The sequence below is a fragment of the Cupressus sempervirens genome, chromosome 2, assembly GCF_028749045.1.
Source record: "Cupressus sempervirens isolate cs-2001-9-10 chromosome 2, ASM2874904v1, whole genome shotgun sequence".
In the NCBI taxonomy this organism is placed as follows: Eukaryota; Viridiplantae; Streptophyta; class Pinopsida; order Cupressales; family Cupressaceae; genus Cupressus; species Cupressus sempervirens.
Genome location: NC_143119.1, coordinates 154,128,237 through 154,150,944, shown reverse-complemented (window position 1 = coordinate 154,150,944; position 22,708 = coordinate 154,128,237). Strand labels below are relative to the sequence as shown.

The window sequence follows — 22,708 nt, the reverse complement described above, 5'->3', positions numbered from 1 at the left end:
AACTGCATTAAGTTTTAACTATCAAAACAGAACTTGTTCCGCTACTTGTATTTGGATCAATCTTTGGGTGTAGCTTAACATGCACCAAAGAAATGTTAAATATTGGTCTTGCCATGCTTTGTTGTTTAAGCTATATGCATTAGTCTCAAAAGAAGTGAAGAAAGCAAGTTTATATCAACATGTACAGGTTTAGATTTACCAAACATATATCAATAGTTTGACTAGTGCATTTGTCTGTTGATACATAACGTCAGATTTTAGGCATTATTAGCTGAGGACAAAAGTTCATCCTCTTTCATTAATCTAAAAACAATAAGTACATAGCCACAGTAAAGATGAATGAGAGCACTGGAGAATCTGCTTAACTAGTTAGTACAGTGTTGAGTATATTAGTCATAATCATGATCTATACTTGGCAGAAGCAGTTCTTATGATTTAACTTTGAAGCTTTTCTTCTCAACACTCAATAGCTGTCTTTTCCAGATCCTTTCTGGCCTGAGCCTGAGCTCTGACTTGTTGCTGAGGATTGTGCCTGAATATGGTGCTTTCCAGCAGCCAGCTCCCAAGCTAGCCACTGATTGAGATACCCTGGTTGAGACTGTGGAGCAGGCGTTGCTATGCCACCCTTCATGATTTCAAGAATTGTGGACATACAAGGCCTTGCACTAGGGTTCTCTTGGGTGCACAATAGACCCACATTAATCATTCTTACCACCTCTTCTTCGTTGTATCCTGATTGTAATATGTTTACATCTACCAATTGCAAAGTCTTCTTTTCCTCATATAATTGCCAAGCCTGTGTTAGCAAGCCAGATATTAAATGATATTATTGAGTTGCATTGAAACACCTTGCACTATATTATACATAAATATAGTTTGAATATGGACTGTTACCCATTCAAGAAGATAACTTCTTTCTTCTTCCAAGTTTATGTCTGTGGGTTCTTCCACTCACAATTTCGAGCACAACAACTCCAAAGCTGTAAACATCTGACTTGTCTGAGAGATGCCCTTTCAAAGCATACTCTGAAGCCATATACCCACTGAAGATTTAGGATGAAAAAATGTCAGCATCCTGGAAAGTAAATTTTGGAGTGAAATAAATTTAAAAACATAGTTATTTTTTAGATTACATGGTTCTGGCAATCCTTGTGCTGACATGAGTACTTCCTTCATCAAAGAGCCTAGCATGAGGGATATATATGAATCAGAGAGTATCAACAAATGGATAAATTGCACATGTGACAGGGATAGAGGATGAGAATCAGAATGAAACTAAATTAAGTCTCATGCAGCAATATTCTGGTGAATTATCCCTTAGGTATACCCGCCTTAGTTTTGTAAAATCTAAAGAGTAGGAAACCATCCTTGGTTTTGTTGAAGGTGGGTCCAAATGGTTTACTTATGTAATAAATTGTTAATGGGAATTGGCTAATCCTTAGGTTATATTAGTGTTATCATTTTGGTATTGAACATTTTGTTGCTTCAATAGTTTTAAACAGCAACAGGGTACATGACATGAAGATGGGACTAGAGAATGGGCTAAGTCAAGATAACCAAAGAAATTGTTCATCAAGTGACTAGCTACCCTACCATATATCATGTAAAGACTGTGCAATGCCTATCCAGAAATGTGATAGAGGAGAAAACAAAGGCCAAATGGAATGGTTGAGGAATGTCTATTGATGGCATTAAGGATCTTTTTATTATTTTTGCATTTTGCATGATTTCCCATAAATTCTATTAGGCTAGTCAACTAAATAGTGTACCATGTGTAGCAGTAGATTTGGGCTACAAAATTGTGAAGAAGGATCATAGCTAAAATCTTGTCGAGCTACAATTGATCCAATTAGCAAAAAATCTTGGAGCCATCAGAAAGGCTAAGAACACTTCCTGTAAGTTTGGCTCACTATTGATGTACATATTCTTTTATGTACAAAATTTATTTCCTACAATAGGAGATAGTGTGGGATAAATCTAGACCTATAATTGAGCAAATCAATGGTTACATTGAGAAATTAGGAGAGAACTTTGAAACTATCTTAGATGGATATTTTGATGGATCAAAAGGAAAATAGTTGTTGGTTGTCAAGTCATAGGCACCAAAACAAAAGAAAATAGTAATTGTAGATCCTAAGGTTAAGTGAAATCTGAAGAAAGGGGTTACACCTCTCTCCTCTACACCTTAGAGAAGAATAACCACGCAAGAATCTAAGGCAACAATATCCTGATGAATTATCCCTTATGTATACCCACCTTAGTTTTGTAGAGCCTAAAGAGTAGGAAACCATCCTTGGTTTTGTTGAAGTTGGGTCCAAATGGTTTACTTATATTTACACACACACACACACACACACACACACACACACACACATACATACATAAGGGAAATTAGAAGAATAAGCATATGTCACAAAGGAAAATCAGCTAAAGATTGAAGGTATGGAATGATTAGTCATGATAAAGTATTTTTTCCACTAATGTCAAAGGGGGATATTGTTGATCTCCAAGTCATTTTTCCTATTAGTATCAAACACTTACTCATTTCCTAGGCAAAGTTGGTCGATCATCATTGTAACCGAGCTACCCAATGAAGGCTGAATGATTCTAGACATGTTTACATTTTAGTTTGAGCTTAGTAAGTCTTAGATTTTTGAGCACCCCAGTATGTATTGTGTGACAGTGTATGCCAAGTAAGTTAGAAATTAGCAAAGACCAAGCTAAACAGAGTTAGTTCATGTCGAATCACACAATTAGTGTTGAGCATTCAAAAGTTGAATGACAACACGAGTATTAGTTATGACTAAGTGTTAGGGTATTCAAGTACTAAGTAAACCAATTTTGGTATAGGTTTTTCGAATGGTGCAAACACTTATATAAACTATTTTGGCTGACTTTTATACACAATTTAAAGTTGTGGAGATAGCCAAGGTTTTTTTTTTTTTTGTTAGAAGTCATCAATCCCTATAAAAGCAGTGTGACCAATTAGAAAAATGAAAGGAATAAGTGGAAAAAGTAAGAAATCTAGACCATTGATTATGATCTGGAATCTTCTCTAGTTGGTTATTTAGGTGGGTTTAAACCCTAAATCAAAGTGTGTGAAAGAGAGTGAAGAGACAAGTGTAAGTGTAAAAGAGGCTATGTTTGATGGTTAGAAGAAAAGACCAAGTAGAGAAACCTAGTAGTGAATGATAGATCAAACTTTATTAGATAGGAGATCATATTAGAATTGGAAAGAGGAGATTTGTAATCTAGCATCAGAGTGCTAACCAAAGGATCGAGTACTAATACATTCTAGCATGTGAATCAAGGTATATCTCTTAATAGAGTGGCCCTAAGACGCCTATTCAAATCTCCTAACAAATTTTTTACTTAGTTTTAAGTTCACACCCTTTAATCAAGGTAGACTGAATAAGTCTTGTAAGCTCTTAGTATGGCAGACCCCTCACAAGGTAGATTACCAGAAGTAATCAAACATTGTAGCCTTAACAAGCACACTTTATTAATGCAGTAGTGAAGATTTGTGGGTGTCATCCCCACCCAATTTTTATCTTCACCTTGGAGTGTTTTTGAGTAACCAAATATTTTGTATTATGTATTTACATTTACTTTCATGTTTATGGATGTGATGAATAGTTGGACCTATTTCAATTTATGGTTATATGGTTCTATGATGTTGATATGAGATGGTTTAATGGTGAATGCATTTTTTTTTTCAAGTGATAGAATTTTTATATATCCTATTTCACCCACCCTCTCAATATCTTACTTTCCAATAGACTTCCAACAAGGACATTTGTTATGGATGAGAAGTTAATACTAAAAAATAATTTGTATTACTTAGATAAAACCATCCTATGAGGGACTATCTTTAAGCTCCTTATATAAGCTAGAGGAAGTTGCATGACTATTTTTTCTCAAAACAATTTGAACTTCTTTGTGTGTATTTAAATAATGGATCTAAAGAACAACTTTCTATTTATCACTAGTCTAATTCTTTTCTAAATATTTTCAAAGATGGTTAATAGGAACCAATTAAAATTTCATCATCTACAAAGTTCATAATTTGAATGAAAATGAATACAATTGAAATGCTCAATACTATTAAAAAAATTGATATGATTTATGGGAAAATAAAATTCTATGGATCCTCCATCTTTACAACAATGATATGAAAACAAACTAAGAAACACATAAAATTTGAAGGATAACAAGAATATAAATAATCAAGATTTGTTACAACAATTGATCATAGTCAAATAAGTGGGAAAATGTTAAAAATGATTTCATTATTAACAATCTAAATTTGAAAGGGAAAATAGAAAAAGTTATGTGTTCATGTTGATAAGGCCTAAATTTTCCATCTATACTCTAAAGAAAAAAATTAGTGAGCCAACTATAGAGGCGATGACACCATTAGTTTCAATTGAAAAAGAATAAATTGATATCTACTATCAAATCTCAATCTATACCTATGAAAAACACACTTATTATTAACTTAAATTGGATATTATTGTTGGCTTCAATGCTCGAACTTCTAATAGTGAAGAAAATGAATAGCAAGTACAAGACTTACTGACAATAAACCAAATGATGTGTTTTGAGGATGATACCATGATTTTATGACCTTAAAATCTTGTCAATCAGATGTTTAAAAATCATTTTATCTAACATGGGATCTATAACTTCAGAAATATTTTGTGCAAGATTTTATAAGGACAATGTTGCTAAAAATTACAGAGGGAAAGAAAAGGCCAAAGTTTGATATTGCAAACAAATTTTAAGCTTGAAATATATCATTAATGCCTAAAATCTAAAATCCATAAACATATTTCAAATATATGCATAAACACGTGTTTGTTTCCATGGGCAGGAAAAAATGCAAGATAAATAGAAGTATCTCTAAAAGAAGGAACGAGAATAGGGTATATACGGTATCCTTCAAAACAAACAATCATAAATAACAACAAATTCATTCTACATTTTAGGACTGTGGGGTTTCCCGTGGCTTAACTAGAGGGGTTGCAAACCTGGTAGAAAATTAGTGTGGTGAATGTTTATCCTCAACTAAATATCCATCCTCAAAATTAAGCACATAACTACTAGATCATACTGAAAATGCCCCGATTTGTTCTGAATATTGCACTCTTCCCATTACTCTTTCCAAGCCTCCTGAAAAAGACCTTTAGTCTATTTTTCTCATGAAAGCCACTTCATTTGCAATCAAATCAGAGAGATTTCTTCCTCTATTCATAGAAGTTTTATGACTACCTAAAACCAATTAACAACTGTCTAAAACCATTTATTGGTCATAGCTTTCTGGCATGCATCAATTTTCAGCTAGAGGCAACTCTAGAGGAAAAGCCTATCAGCTAATTAAATCAAGAGAAATTGAAAATTTATCATACAACATTTTAAAATAGTAATTAATGGGTCATAGTTTTTTAATTAAACATTATATATGTTATATTGGATATATTATATATTTAACATTTATATATATCTTATATAGAATTAATATCTCAACTATATAGATTATTTCGAATAGTTTATTCTATATATAGATATTAAAATAATTCAATATAATTAAAACATATAATAGTTTTCACATATAATACATATTTAAATATTAACTATATTATATATTTAATATTTAGAATTATAGTAACTAAATATAATATATAAATTTATTATATAAAATTATAAATATTTAATGTTAAATTAAATGTAATTTTTATTTCATTGATTTTTTTATTGGTAAATGCTTTTGACTAGAGTTATGAGCCATCGAATCACATTTGGGGGACCCAATCCCTGAGGTTATTATAACTCGAAGTCTTAGGCATTGGCACCTCTTGTATTTTTCTTGTGTTCATCATTTTTTTTCTATGCAAATTAGTGGTATATAAAAGGAAGTAAGTGTGGAAACACTTCCAAATATTAAATCTAATGCTTGGTGGAAAACTTCCAAACATTGGTCAAAATTTTGACCAATGCTTGGTGGAAAATTGCCAAGCATTGGTTGAAATTTCGACCAATGCTTGGTAGAAAACCCCCAAGCATTGGTCGAAATTTCGACCAATACTTAGTCAATTTTTTTTTTGAGAAATCAACAGTTATGAGATGATCAATCAAGAGGAAACAGTTAAGAGCTTAGCGTGATACAATTTTTAGATGATCATATGAAATGAAATGGTTGTGTGCGTAGAAAGAAACTAGAAGGACATTGTGTACAGATGAAGGCATGAAATGGATGGTTTTGGAGCACTCAGCATTCAGTATATATCATCATTCAAGATCAAATGGGTGTGTGGGATTATATGCACAGTGAACAATAAAGGAGGGAATTGAACCCTTCCTGAGGCTCACACTTGTTGAGATCCACTTCAGCAATGGCCCTTCCTATGAAATTGTTGTCTAAAACATTATCTCATTAGAAAGGTTTTAGACAAAAAATTCATAGGAAGGGCCATTGATGAAGTGGACCTCAACAAGTGTGAGCTTCAGGAAGGGTTCAATTCCCTCCTTTATTGTTCATTGTGCGTATAATCCCACACACCCATTTGATCTCGAATGATGATATGTATTGAATGCTAAGTGTCTGTGCTAAGTGTTCCAAAACCATCCATTTCATGCCTTCATCTGTGCACAATGTCTTTCTAGTTTCTTTCTACTTGCATGCCCATTTCATTTCATATGATCATCTGAAAATTGTGTCACTCTAAGCTCTCAACTGTTTCCTCTGGATTGATCATCTCATAACTACTGATTTCTCTAACATAATCAATTTTTTCCTGACATGTCACCTGCTAATTCTAGAGTGATTAATAGTAAATACTATGATTTATCCTGATCCTAGTTTTAGTATTGGCTATGGTATTGTTATTATTCTGAACCATTTTATTAAAGACTATATCTTTTGAAATAGTGGCATGTACTAGACAACCTATTCATCATGTATTTGAGAGACACTAGCCTTCACATAAATATAAGTTTCTTCTTATCATCTCTAGAGAAAAATATAAGACAACTCAGGACTCAAAAAAATTGAGTGTAAGCTAGAACCATACCCAGTGTTGTCATCATGAACAAAACAAATCAAGTAACCATCGTCCTCCTCTAGATCTAACCCAGAATCCTTGGGTATAAATATTGCCTCAAAACCAAATCTTCCAAGTCCAAAGTCAATTAAAAACCCCTAGCATATTGCCTCCAACTTCAATCTGAAACTTTCCTGCCTTAGGTTCTCCTTGAAGATCAAACTTTACGAGTCCCTTGACCTTAGCTACTGAATCTAGTGTAGTACCATACACATAATGCTGTTTTCTACATGCATTTTCAATCATAAAGTAGAATTAGATATTTCCCAATCAACCTTATATTCAACTCAATAAGATTGACTAGAAATTGAGACAAAATCAAAGATATATAAGACTCCTAAGAGATATCTCAGCTTGTTTTCAGAGTGATTGAGCAACCTATGTAGGATAGTCATAAAACTGACAATAGTAATACGAACTTATCCACTGCTAGTTGTAAAAGAGAAAAATGTAAGTTTATTAAATATAACATTAAAAAATGGGAGGAAAAATGAGTCTTGAAGGAAACTTAAGACAAAATAGTCTATAAGTTATCAAGACAATGCTAAAATAATTATGCTTAGTTGTGTCTTAACATTACCATTACGAAAGATGTAGCAGTTTGGTAGCTCAAACCATCTCATCTGAAGATCATTTTTGGCATATCAAGGCAGTATACCAAAACGTGCTTTCACTATAGTATTGTAAGAAATAATGAATTTCCCATCCTCCACCATATCTTGAGATAGCAACAAGTAAAATTGATAAATTTGATTTATTCTGGAGAGATGTATAGACAACCTCTATCCTATATTTTCTTTATGAAGAACAAAAAGGATCTAAAGTTCTAAGGCTTTAAATACATTATTCATATAGCTGAATTATTTGAGTTCAAATAGTTTCCAATAACTTCTCCATACTCTTCAAACAGCAAGGTAATGATATAAGACTACTCTGAAATAAAAATACTTTTGGGGCAAAATAGAGAGGAAGATCGATCAAAATTGCATAGCTATCAGTTATTGCAAAGTCATGCATCATGACAGGCTTGTTGGAATATTTAATGCAGATGTTCGTTTGTCCTTGGAGCCAAACGCCCACCTACCACCCTTAACGTTCAAAAAATTTATTACGGGCAGGTGAGATTTTGAAATCGAAAAATGAGAGGGAAAATAATTTTGCTGAAGACAAAAGGAATGTTTTATCATTCATTCGATAAGTAAGTTGAGATAGAGAGAGTTCAGTAGAGCAGAAAAGTTGCAGAGCAGAGAAAGAAAGCAAAAGGTGATCAACAGATCAGCTGTCGCAGAGACAAAAGGAATCGTTGTCGTGCTTGCAGATGCACGTGCTTCTTCCTGCCATTTTGTAAGTCAGTAGTTTATTGCTTTCAACATGTTGAAGCAGTGATTGCTCTAGGTATTATTGTATGCAGCCATTAAGGCTAAAAGTTTGAAGTTTAAAGTTTAGGGTTATTTTAGGGTTTTTCTGGTTGAAGCCGAATGCTCCCAGATTTGTAATAGTTTGAATCAGAGTTGAATAGAAAGTAAGCAGGCATACTTGAATCCATTATTGTCCTTCTTCTATTCATTGCATTTTGGAAAGTTCATTTGAAAGTTTGAAGCTTTGAGTCTCTGGTTTTTAATGGTGGAAACATTCACGTTATAAGTTTACACTCGGTGGCCTCATCTACCGAGTTCACTCGATAATCACATTGTCTACCGAGTTCACTCAGTAATCACTTTGTCTACCAAGTTCACTCGGTAATCTCTTTGTCTACTGAGCTCACTCGATATCCTTTGGTTACCGAGTTATGTGTCTTTCATTTATCGAGGCAACTCGGTAAACTCTCCTCCTGCCTATTCTCTTTGATTACCGATCAAAATTTTTGCTCGATAATAGTTGCTCCCGAGCAAGTTTTAGGGTTAGGTTGTTTTTTGTGATTGAAATTTTTAATATTTCTCACATGGTATCAGAGCTTTGAGGTCCCACATCCATAGTGAGTTAGGGCATTTGTTTTCTTGGGATATTTATCATGGCAGGAGATGCAGGAAAGATATGGCAGCAACCAACATCCTTTAATGGGCAAAACTATGATACATGGGCAAAGAAGATGAAAACCATTATGGTAGCAAATGATTTGTGGGAGTTTGTGGTCAATGGATTCAATGATGTGACTGATCCAATTCAGTATGCTGCCCTCACAAATGCATAGAAGACTCATTTGAAAGAGTCAAGGAGGAAGGATGCTAAGGCATTAAGTTTGATTCAAGCAGTAATGACAAAGACAATATTCCCAAAGATTGCAGCAGCAAATTATGTAAAAGAAGCATGGGATATCCTTGAGACGAACTTCAAGGGGACTGATAAAGTCCATACTGTAAAGCTATAGAATATAAGGAGGGAGTTTGAGAACCTTCAGATGAAGGAGAATGAATTAGTTGCAGACTTCAGTTCAAGGACCTCCAATGTGATTAACCAACTGAAGTCAAATGGAGAAGACTATCAAGAGTAGAGGATAGTGGAGAAGATATTGAGGAGTTTACCTCATAAATATGACCATTTGGTCATGACCATAGAGGAGGCAAAAGACCTCACTACTTTGACAATGGATGAGTTGATGTGTTCTCTTCAAACCCATGAGTATAGGATCAATCGATCCACATCTTCTTCTACCCAAGAGCAAGCATTCAAGGCTCAATCAAATCCAAGAGAAAGGGGGAGAGGAAGAAATGGCTCAGGCAGAAACTCCAGAGGCAGAGGCTGAGGTAATGGAGGACAAAGAAATGTTACAGTAGAGAGCTCATGAAGAGCAGATGGAGCAAGTACCTCACACACTACTTCAAGAGGAAGTAAGAAAAACTACAACTCAAATAAGAGTAATGTAGAATGCTACTACTATCATAAATATGGGCATTATGCAAATGAATGCTAGAAGAAGCAGAAAGATCAGTCAGGACAAGCAAATGTGGCTGATGTGAATATGGTAGGTGAAAACACTACCTTCATCATGTGTAATGTTGGTGAAGAAGGAAGCCTTGAGGTTTGGTACCTCGACAGTGGATGTAGCAACCACATGAGTGGTAATGAAACCTTGTTTTCATTCATTGACAAGAGTTTCAAATCAGAAACTAAGATGGGTAATAATGAAACCCTAACAGTTGTGGGCAAAGGATCTATTATGGTCCGCACCAAGAAAGGTGAGAAAAGGAAAATACAAAATGTGTATTTCGCCCCTGGTATGAAGCACAATTTGATGAGCATTGGTTAGCTCATTCAAAATGGATACAAAGTGTTGATGGAGAATGACATGTGTGTCATTCAAGAAAAGGATGGGAGCAAGAACCTACTTGCAGCAGTTCAAATGACAAAGAACAGAATGTTTCCCTTGAGGATTGAGACATGTTTCTCATCTCAAGCTTGTGTTGCACCTCCCACACAATCAGCTCCAAAGAGTGTAATTGAAGACCCCTAGTGGCTATGGCACCTCAGGTATGGTCATCTTGGCTATGCTGGTTTAAATTTATTGTCAAATAAAAGAATGGTAGAAGGTTTTCCATGTGTAGGAAATTCTTGTGACAAGTGTGAGGCTTGTATTTTGGGTAAGCAACATAGGCTTCCCTTTCATTCTAAAAATTCTAGGAGGGCTAGATATCCATTAGAGTTAGTGCATACCGACCTAGTCGATCCTATGCAAGTTACTTCCATTGGGGGGAGTACTTATTTCATGACATTCATTGATAATTTCAGTCGTAGGACATGGGTGTATTTCTTAAAGAATAAATCTGAAGCATTTGATAAATTTGTAGAATTTAAAGCCCAGGCTGAAAGAGAATGTGGACATTATATCAAAGTCCTCAGACCAGATAGAGGAGGGGAGTATACCTCCAATTCTTTTGTAAATTTTTGCAGGAAACATGGCATAAAGAAAGAGCTCACAACCAGCTATACACCACAGCAGAATGGAGTGGCTGAAAGAAAGAACAGGACCATTGTTGAAATGGCAAGGAGCATGATGAAAGAGAAAGGTCTCCCAACTGAATTTTGGGGAGAGGCTGTGGCAACAACAGTTTACCTAATTAATAGGTGTCCTACAAAGGCAGTCCATGACAGAATTCCAATGGAAGCATGGTCACAAAGAAGATGGACAGTCGAACACCTAAGGGTGTTTGGATGTGTTGCATATGCACATGTGCCTAAAGAGCAAAGGCATAAATTTGATGACAAAGGTGTGAAATGCATTTTCACAGGGTACAACCCAGAATCAAAGGCATACAGATTGTATGACCCATTGAATAACAAGATGATGCTTTCAAGAGATGTGGAATTTCTTGAAAATCAGTCTTGGTATGGACAAATTGATGAATCACCAAGCACTTCAAGTAAAGTGCCAATTATGACTGAAGAGGATGCTGATGAACAACAAGAAGAAGGAGCAGATAGAAGAAAAGGCAAGCAGCCTCAGTCATTACCGAGCTCCTCTAGGAATGACCGAGTGTCAGGGCCAAGCAGCAGCAACGAAGATTCTAATCCCACACTCTCCTCCCTGTTACCAAGAAAGACCAAGAGTCTTAGGGAGATATACCAAGATGAAAGGTATGAAGATTATGATGAGAGTGTTAATTTTGCATTATTTTCTCATAGTGATCCAATATATTTTGAGGAAGCTATTAAGAAGAGGAAAAGGTGTAATGCCATGGATGAGGAAATAGATGCCATAGAAAGGAATGAGACATGGGAGCTAACTAAATTGCCTCCCAAGAAGCAAGTGATTGGAGTGAAATGGGTCTATAAGACCAAATGTAATGCTGAAGGCAAGATTGATAGCATAAGGCAAGGCTGGTAGTCAAGGGCTACAAACAGCAGTATGGCAGAGATTATGATGAGACTTATGCCCTTGTTGCAAGAATGAAAACCATGCATGCTGTCATAGAAATTGCAGCTCAGCACAAATGGAAGGTATATCAAATGGATGTGAAGTCCGCCTTCCTTAATGGTGTATTGAAAGAAGAAGTGTATGTGGAGCAGCCACCTGGTTATGAAGTTGCAGGTGAAGAGAACAAGGTATATAGATTGAAGAGAGCTCTTTATGGGCTCAAACAAGCTCCAAGAGCATGGTACAGTAGGATTGACTCATATTTGATGAGCAATGGATTTAGCAAAAGCAATGGTGAGCCCACTCTCTACATCAAGGCAGCAAATGAAAATGTTTTGATTGTTGTTTTGTATATAGATGATTTGATTTTTACTGGAAATGACAAGGCTCTAATTGGTGAGTTCAAAGAGGTCATGAAAAGTGAATTTGAAATGACAGACCTAGGTCTCTTGAAGTACTTTCTAGGCATAGAAGTAAAACAAATGCATGATGGCATCTTCATCTCTCAAGAGAAATATGCAAGGCAGATCTTGGAGAGATTTAAAATGCAGAATAGCAAGGCAACCCCCACACCAACAGCAGTAGGTCTGAAGTTGAGCAAAGAAGACTCTAGCAAGAGAGTGGATCCAACACTATACAAGAGTATGGTTGGAAGTCTTATGTATTTGACTGCAACTCGGCCAGACCTAATGCATGTAGTAAGTCTAATTTCTAGATTTATGGAAACACCAAAGGATTCCCATTGGCAAGCGGGAAAAAGGATCCTAAGGTATGTGAAAGGTACCAAGGGATTTGGAATCTTGTATACTGCAAATGATGATTTTAAGTTGGTGAGTTACACAGATAGTGATTGGGTTGGAAGTTTAGATGATAGGAAGAGCACTTCCGGATATATGTTTCATATGGGATCGGGTGCAATTTCATGGGCATCCAAGAAGCAACCCATTGTTGCTCAATCTATAGCAGAGGCTGAATATATAGCAGCAAATGCAGCAACATGTCAGGCTATTTGGCTAAGGAGGATCTTGATAGATTTGAATGAAAGGCAAGAGGATGGAACCACAATTTATTGTGACAATATCTCGTCTATTGCATTGTCCAAGAATCCAGTCTTCCATGGGAGAAGCAAACACATAGAGATCAGATATCACTTCGTCAGAGAGTTGGTGGAGAATGAGGATATCAAAATAGAATTTTGTAAGTCTGACCAGCAACTAGCACACATTTTTACCAAGCCATTAGGCATTGGAAGTTTTGTATACCTAAGAGAGAGTCTTGGTGTAGTTGATTTGGATCAGCAGTGATCCTTGTTTTTTTGGCTCAGGACAAAGGGGGAGTGTTGGAATATTTAATGCAGATGTTCGTTTGTCCCTAGAGCCAAATGCCCACCTACCACCCTGAATGTTCAAAAAATTTATTATGGGCAGGTGAGATTTTGAAATTGAAAAATGAGAGGGAAAATAATTTTGCTGAAGACAAAAGGAATGTTTTATCATTCATTCGATAAGTAAGTTGAGACTAGGAGAGTTCAGTAGAGCAGAAAAGTTGCAAAGCAGAGAAAGAAAGCAAAAGGTGATCAGTAGATCAGCTGTCACAGAGACAGAAGGAATCATTTTCGTGCTTGCAGATGCACGTGCTTCTTCCTGCCGTTTTGTAAGTCAGTAGTTTATTGCTTTCAACTTGTTGAAGCAGTGATTGCTCTAGGTATTATTGTATGCAGCCATTAAGGCTAAAAGTTTGAAGTTTAAAGTTTAGGGTTATTTTAGAGTTTTTCTGGTTGAAGCCGAATGCTCCCAGATTTGTAATAGTTTGAATCAGAGTTGAATAGAAAGTAAGCAGGCATACTTGAATCCATTATTGTCCTTCTTCTATTCATTGCATTTTGGAAAGTTCATTTGAAAGTTTGAAGCTTTGAGTCTCTGGTTTTTAATGGTGGAAACATTCACGTTATAAGTTTACACTCGGTGCCCTCATCTATCGAGTTCACTCGGTAATCACATTGTCTACCGAGTTCACTCGGTAATCTCTTTGTCTACCGAGCTCACTCGGTATCCTTTGGTTATCGAGTTATGTGTCTTTCATTTACTGAGCCAACTCGGTAAACTCTCCTACCGCCTATTCTCTTTGGTTACCGAGCAAAATTTTTGCTCGGTAATAGTTGCTCCCGAGCAAGTTTTAGGGTTAGGTTGTTTTTTGTGATTGAAATTTTTAATATTTCTCACAAGGCTTTGAAAGCATTATGGGAACTGGATCAAGCATTATTCTGTCCTTCATGACAACTCAATAAGTAGCATAGGGAGGAGTATGTTGGTAGCCAAATGTAAACATTTCTCCTGCACATAATGGAAAAAGTGATCAGGCACATAGATCTATATTTTAAAGCAGTCTATAGCTTTCTCAAACATCCTTTACGAATAATTACATTAACTATAAAATTCGAACATGTTCTGCTATTGTGATTGGATCATCTTTGTGCATTACAGTTATTTGATTCTTCTTTTTTGTTCTAAAATAGCCTATAGCTTACTTGAACATTCTTAACTGCATTAAGTTTTAACTATCAAAACAGAACTTGTTCTGCTACTTGTATTTGGATCAATCTTTGGGTGTGGCTTAACATGCACCAAAGAAATGTTAAATATTGGTCTTGCCATGCTTTGTTGTTTAAGCTATATGCATTAGTCTCAAAAGAAGTGAAGAAAGCAAGTTTATATCAACATGTACAGGTTTAGATTTACCAAACATATAATCAATAGTTTGACTAGTGCGTTTGTCAGTTGATCGTCAGATTTTAGGCAGTATTAGCTGCGGACAAAAGTTCATCGTCTTTCATTAATCTAAAAACAATAAGTACATAGCCACAGTAAAGATGAATGAGAGCATTGGAGAATCTGCTTAACTAGTTAGTACAGTGTTGAGTATATTAGTCATAATCATGATCTATAATTGGCAGAAGCAGTTCTTATGATTTGACTTTGAAGCTTTTCTTCTCTACACTCAATAGCTGCCTTTTCCAGATCCTTTCTGGCCTGAGCCTGAGCTCTGACTTGTTGCTGAGGATTGTGCCTGAATATGGTGCTTTCCAGCAGCCAGCTCCCAAGCTAGCCACTGATTGAGATACCCTGGTTGAGACTGTGGAGCAGGCGTTGCTATGCCACCCTTCATGATTTCAAGAATTGTGGACATACAAGGCCTTGCACTAGGGTTCTCTTGGGTGCACAATAGACCCACATTAATCATTCTTACCACCTCTTCTTCGTTGTATCCTGATTGTAATAGGTTTACATCTACCAATTGCAAAGTCTTCTTTTCCTCATATAATTGCCAAGCCTGTGTTAGCAAGCCAGATATTAAATGATATTATTGAGTTGCATTGAAACACCTGGCACTATATTATACATAAATATAGTTTGAATATGGACTGTTACCCATTCAAGAAGATAACTTCTTTCTTCTTCCAAGTTTATGTCTGTGGGTTCTTCCACTCACAATTTCGAGCACAACAACTCCAAAAGCTGTAAACATCTGACTTGTCTGAGAGATGCCCTTTCAAAGCATACTCTGAAGCCATATACCCACTGAAGATTTAGGATGAAAAAATGTCAGCATCCTGGAAAGTAAATTTTGGAGTAAAATAAATTAAAAAACATAGTTATTTATTAGATTACATGGTTCTGGCAATCCTTGTGCTGACATGAGTACTTCCTTCATCAAAGAGCCTAGCCAACCCAAAATCTGCCACTTTGGGATGCAGTTGTTTATCTAGAAGAATATTTGTAGGTTTGATGTCTCTATGCATAATTCTTATAATTCTTAGAAGTGACTCGTCATGAAGATATGCAATCGCTCGTGCAATTCCTAGGCAAATTCTGTACCTTGTGGGCCAATCTAGTTTGACTTTACCCTCACCAGGATCTAAGAATCATAATAAGAATACAAGAAATAAAATCAGGTCCCATTTACTGTATGATATGACTTATTAGTTCATAAAAAATGAACAGTGGATTTTATTTGTCATGGAATTGGTCATAGATATAGGATGGCTTTACCAAATAAAGCTTGAGCAAGGTTGCCATTTTCCATGTATTCGTATACCAGGAGAAGCTCTCCTCCATCTACACAGCAACCATAAAGTTTAACAAGATTTGGATGTTACACTGCAGATATTGTGCTTACTTCAGTCAGAAATTCATAATTCCCCTATTTTGAGAGATGTGACAGTTGCTTTATTGCTACTTTTTTCCCACCTGGTAGTATGCCCTACACAATAGTATAATAAGTTTTTCATACTTCGCTGTGAAGCACCGATATAAACGTTATGCATGTGTTTCAGGTTTTAGGGTGTATATAAATATACCTTATAAACTGCACCGAACCCGCCCTCGCCTATCTTATTTTTGGGATCAAAGTTATGTGTTGCACGTTTCATCAACTTTAAGCTGTAATAATTGCCTGTCATCTTCTTTAATTCTGCTAAACCTCCAACCAGATACAGGAAGAATTCAACAAATGAGAAATAAGTCATGAAGTAAAATCATTGATGGAATCAGGTAGTATCAGTTTTGAAGATCACCTTTGTCCCTTCTAACAGAGTAGAGTATGCTTTCCCACTTTTTTGTTTTCTTGATAAATATTAAAGATATAATTAGCAAAGTTCCCAGGCCCCGCACTACTCCAACAATAATTATAGCTATATTAATAGTCTGAGTATTCTTGGGAATATGAGGTTTGAACTCTGCTAGAAGATAGAAAGATTGTCACATACTGCTGTAAATTTCTGTGCAGCTGTGAATGGCATCAGTTGTGGAGATTAAGGAATTAAAAATAGATTTCAAGCTGTATCCATATATGCTTTCAAATTTTGAAGATTTCACCATTGTGTGTTTTATGCACTGTTACATGGTAATAAGACATAGCACTAGGTATTAAAATTTTATTCAATCACTTTTATTATATTCAGAGGATCACCAGATCGAATAGGTTCTGCTCCCTGGCTTAACCAATCAGAAATACTGTAACGGCAGAGGGAAGAAAGAGAAAGTATTACAAGGCTTACCTGCCTCTGAAAGTGCAAGTACCTTCCCATGGTGATATATAAGTGCTGTGTTGGCTTCATAATATGAAAAACTCAGATTAGTCAAGTAAAGAAATATATAGAAGAGCCAAGATTGCAGATGCCAAAATATCAGCTCTTACCAACATAACAAATTTCTCTCACAACAAGCAATATATAACTAATGACACATTTATAAAATATTAAAAGAAAGAATACCACCATACATTAAGAAAATGTCACCCACAGCATGGTTCCTAAGTTAAAGAACTTGCCTGTTCCACCTCCATATGACATGTCCAAGACACCAAATTTTGTACGTAACACATGTATCTGGACCATTAAAAGTCCAAATATTCCTTTAAGATCTCCAACCTGTAGATTAAATGCAGACTAATCATTATAAATATTTTCTTCAAACAAAATCTTTCTACTTTGACAATATTCTGTTCACCTTGACTTTGGTTAGAGAAGGTAGAAGTCAGATGGGGGTTAGGAATGAAGGATAGAGAAAAATTTTCTGGCAGTAGCATGCACTTAGATGGAATGCAGTAGCCATGGCAGCCTCGAAGGTTCTCACTAAATGATAGTTGATGGAATTTCTCAAGTGGGAATTCTCTCTCATGAGCGTTGAAGGCAGGCATGCCTAGAATGTTTCAAAATGAAGTGCACCATAGTTCAGAAGGCGGGATAAATGTTTTTCTACCTCCTACCACAGACTCTAACAGAATACCATTAGGTGGGCGGAAAAAAGAGGTCACTCTCACAGGGTCAAACCAATAAAAAAGTGCATAAAGTTGCAGACAATACCCCAGCGAGAGACAGTATTCAAAGAAGTATATATTATAAATGACATGCATTGATGGAAGCATATCAGGAGTATTGTGAACCATCTCAAGTGCTTCAAGATTGGTTTCTCCCATATGGCCTCATCCAATCTTTCTATTTCTCCCCCCACATTATTTCATATAGCTTTTGAGCTGAAGAGTTCAATGGCGGTATAGCTAATATAGTAGTAAGATGCTATCATCCCCAAGTTCAAAGGAGAAAGATACATATCATCTTCATTGGCAATTTGAAAATTCCACTAAAGACAATTAAAGATAGTAATTAGAATTTTAAACAAATGTAGTTACTCACCAAGTACTCTAGGTCCTCAATGGTCAGAGTAATAGATGAAAATGTGGTCATTGGGGCCACTATCCACCACTTTACCAAGGAGGAGATCTTTCATGCACTCCAATGCCCACTCTCTAGAAAGGGTCCCAAAGAACTCGACAAAGGCCTGAAAAGTTCTGGAATCAGTAAGGGAATTGATAGTTTCTATTCAATTTCAAGAGCACAGGATGTTTCACAGACTTGTGGCTCAATAGCGTGGATGTTGACAATGACACATTTGATATTAGGCAACTCTGTATAGTGTTATAACCAAACTTACAATATTAATGATTCATAAATATTTCCTAAGAAACCATTTGACATAAGGAAAAATGGAGTAAACCTAAAAAAATTTCCACAAAAATTCATATAGACAATATTTCATACAAAATATTCAATCTATATTAAAGCTCAAGTGTATTCCCAACGAATCACCTAACTGAAGTGCGTGCATATATAAACCAGCTTTCTCACACAATTGTGCTATACGAGGATGATCATAGTGACTGAAAATTCCATTTGGCAAGATAGCATCAACAACATTAGGGAAAGTGACCATATTTGAATCAAAGGTTAAGTCGTGGAGTTCTTGTATTTGTATTTAATAAAAACTAAGGTATATAGGACTGGGTATGTGCAGGATCATGTTGTACCCAACTATGGCTTTAAGTGGCAGTGAAAAATCAGCAAATCAAGTTTATGTCAACTTGACACATAATTTTGAAGTGGTTATGGACTTTATATCAAAAATTTGTAAAAAAATAATCTGTAAGAAATTGAATGTAGTTTCTAAACTACTAGGCCTTATCAGGGGAAAAAAATAATTAATTGGTCAAAAGTTTGAATTTTAATGCAGTACTAAGAAAATTTCAGGGCGAAAATAAAAAGTAGGTGTATGTCTGACCACCTTAATCAAAATCAAATCGTAATATTTTTTTAATATAATTATAGATATGAAAAGTAGACTCATGCTCGGATGTGACACATATTTTTTGGTATTTTTATTCCAAATAAATAATTAAATATGAATTTTTTATCAAAACTTTTTCGAAAAAAAAAGTCACATGTCTGACCACCCTAACTAATAGAAAATTTTACCAAATTTAATTTTTTTTTTCTTATACTAGCTAAAGTATAGAATGTGATGCAACTTTTAGATTTAAAAAATGTTATACCGTTTGAAAGTTATAGCTATTTTTCAATCAGTATGTCAATCAACACTTTACAATTATCTTAATTGATAATTAACTAATAAATGTTTATCGAACTCAGAATTTAATAGAAATTATATTGATGGAATCTAGAGAGCGATATTAAAAAACCCTTTTCGTTTTATTCAATTTCGATCAAAATAACATTGTCAAATGGCTACCCGAAGTCTGAGTATCACTAAAACCCTCTTCAAACACGTCTTTTGGGTTGACTGGGTTATATCGGATATCTGATTATAAATCTGATATCTGATATGTTGCGAGTGGCAAATTCAAAATCCCAACCCATTTTGGAGGAAAAATTGGGTTTAAACATCATAGCTTATTATTTATAAATTATTTCACTTATATTACTATGTAAAGACGTATATATATATATATATATATATATATATATATATATATATATATATATATATATATATATATATATAAACGTAATGTAAAGATATAAGATATAATCTAGCAATATATAATAATATATTATGTTAATCTTATTACAATCTATAAATATAATTTATATTATTATTATTTTTACTAAATATAATAACGTAATTTATATATATATATATAAAATACGTATTATATATTATTATATTAATATGTATGTTATTAATATATATATATATATAATAACATAATATTTTCATTAAATATAATATGTATTATATATTATTATATTAATATGTATAATTTTATATATATATATATATATATATATATATATATATATATATATATATATATATATATATGGGTATGTGCAAGATCATGGTGTACCAAACTATGGCCTTAAGTGGCAGTGAAAAATCAACAAATCAGGTTTATGTCAACTTGACACATAATTTTGAAGTGGTTATGGACTTTATATCAAAAAGTTGTAAGAAAATAATTTGTAGAAAATTGAATGTAGTTTCTAAACTACTAGGCCTTATCAGGAGAAAAAAATAATTGATTGGTCAAAAGTTTGAATTTTAATGCAGTACTAAGAAAATTTCAGGGCGAAAATAAAAAGTAGGTGTATGTCTGACCACCTTAATCAAAATCAAATCATAATATTTTTTTAATATAATTATAGATATGAAAACTAGACTCATGCTTGGATGTGACGCATATTTTTTGATATTTTTATTCCAAATAAATAATTAAATATGAATTTTCTACCAAAAAATTTTTGGATTAAAAAAAGTCCCGTGTCTGACCACCCTAACTAATAGAAAATTTGATCAAATTTTTTTTTTTTTTTTTCTTATACTAGGCGAAGTATAGAATGTGACGCAACTTTTAGATTTAAAAAATGTTATACCATTTGAAAGTTATAGCTATTTTTCATTCAGTATGTCAATCAACACGTTACAATAATCTTCATTGATAATTAACTAATAAATACTTATCGAACTCAGAATTTGACAAAAATTATATTGATGGAATATAGAGAGCGATATTAAAAAACCCATTTCGTTTCATTCAATTTCGATCAAAATAACATTGTCAGATGGCTACCCGAAGTCTGAGTATCACTAAAACTCTCTATAAACACGTCTTTGGGGTTGACCGAGCAGGCTTGGTAAATACCAAGCCTGATCGGATATCCAATATGGCTCGGTAGTCAAATTCCAAAAATCTTCAAATTTTGGAAGGAAATTCGATTTAAAAGTTCTAATTTTTTATTTTTAAATTATTTCACTTATATTAATATGTAAAGGCATATTTTAATATATTATATATATATATATATATAATAACGTAATGTAAACATACAAGATATAATTTAGTAATATATAATAATATCTTATGTTAATCTTATTACAATCTATAAATATAATATATATTATTATTATTATTACTAATTATAATAACGTAATTTATATATATATAAAATACGTATTATATATTATTATATTAATATGTATAATAATATAATATTTATATAACAACGTAATATTTTTATTAAATATAATATATATTATAAATATTATTATATTAATATGTATGTTACTAATATATTTATATAATAACGTAATATTTTCATTAAATATAATAATGTAATATGTATATGTATATGTATATATATATATATATATGTATATTATTAATATATATGTATATTATTAATATATAAGAGTCAAAGGGGGTCATAGGGTGACCTATAACCCTCTTTGACCCATTAAACGACAATATATGCCTCTAGGGGTCCTAGGACCCCTAGGGACATGTCCCTTCGACCCATTAAAGGATGACATATGTCCCTAGGACCTCCAGGGACATAGTCGAATCGTTCATATCGGTCAAAGGGGGTCATAGGTCACTCTATGACCCCCTTTGACCCATTAAACGATGACATATGTCTCTAGGGGTCCTAGGACCCCTAGGGACATATTCGAATGGGTATTATGGGTCAAAGGGGGTCATAGGGTGACCTATGACCCTCTTTGACCCATTAAACGATGACATATGTCCCTAGGGGTCCTAGGACCCCTAGGGACATAGTCGAATCGTTCATATGGGTCAAAGGGGGTCATAGGGTGACCTACGACCCTCTTTGACCCATTAAATGACGACATATGTCCCTAGGGGTCCTAGGACCCCCAAGGACATAGTCGAATCATTCATATGGGTCAAAGGGGGTCATAGGGTGACCTATGACCCCCTTTGACCCATTAAACGACGACATATGTCCCTAGGGGTCCTAGGACCTCTAGGGACATATTCGAATGGGTAATATGGGTCAAAGGGGGTCATAGGGCGACCTACGACCCTCTTTGACCCATTAAACGACGACATATGTCCCTAGGGGTCCTAGGACCCCTAGGGACATATTCCAATCGTTCATATGAGTCAAAGGGGGTAATAGGGTGACCTATGACCCTCTTTGACGTCATAGGACCCCTAGGGACATATTCGAATGGGTAATATGGGTCAAAGGGGGTCATAGGGTGACCTATGACCCTCTCTGACTCATTAAACGACGGTATAAGACATATTCGAATTGTTCATATGGGTCAAAGGGGGTCATAGGGTGAAAGGGGGTCATAGGGTGACCTATGACCCCCTTTGACCCATTAAACGATGACATATGTCCCTAGGGGTCCTAGGACCCCTAGGGACATATTCGAATGGGTAATATGGGTCAAATGGGGTCATAGGGTAACCTATGACCCTCTTTGACCCATTAAACAATGACATATGTCCCTAGGCATCCTCAGACCCCTAGGGACATATTTGAATCGTTCATATGGGTCAAAGAGGGTCATAGTGTGACCTATGACCCTCTTTGACCCATTAAACGACGACATATGTCCCTAGGGGTCCTCGGACCCCTAGGGACATATTC

The 22,708-nt window shown here is 34.8% G+C and overlaps 1 pseudogene; it reads right to left on the bottom strand.

Moving 5' to 3' along the window:
- Window positions 1–898: 898 nt before the first annotated feature.
- LOC149571512 (putative LRR receptor-like serine/threonine-protein kinase At1g53420) lies at window positions 899–16,829 on the bottom strand (annotated as a pseudogene).
- Between the last annotated feature and the right edge of the window lie 5,879 nt (window positions 16,830–22,708).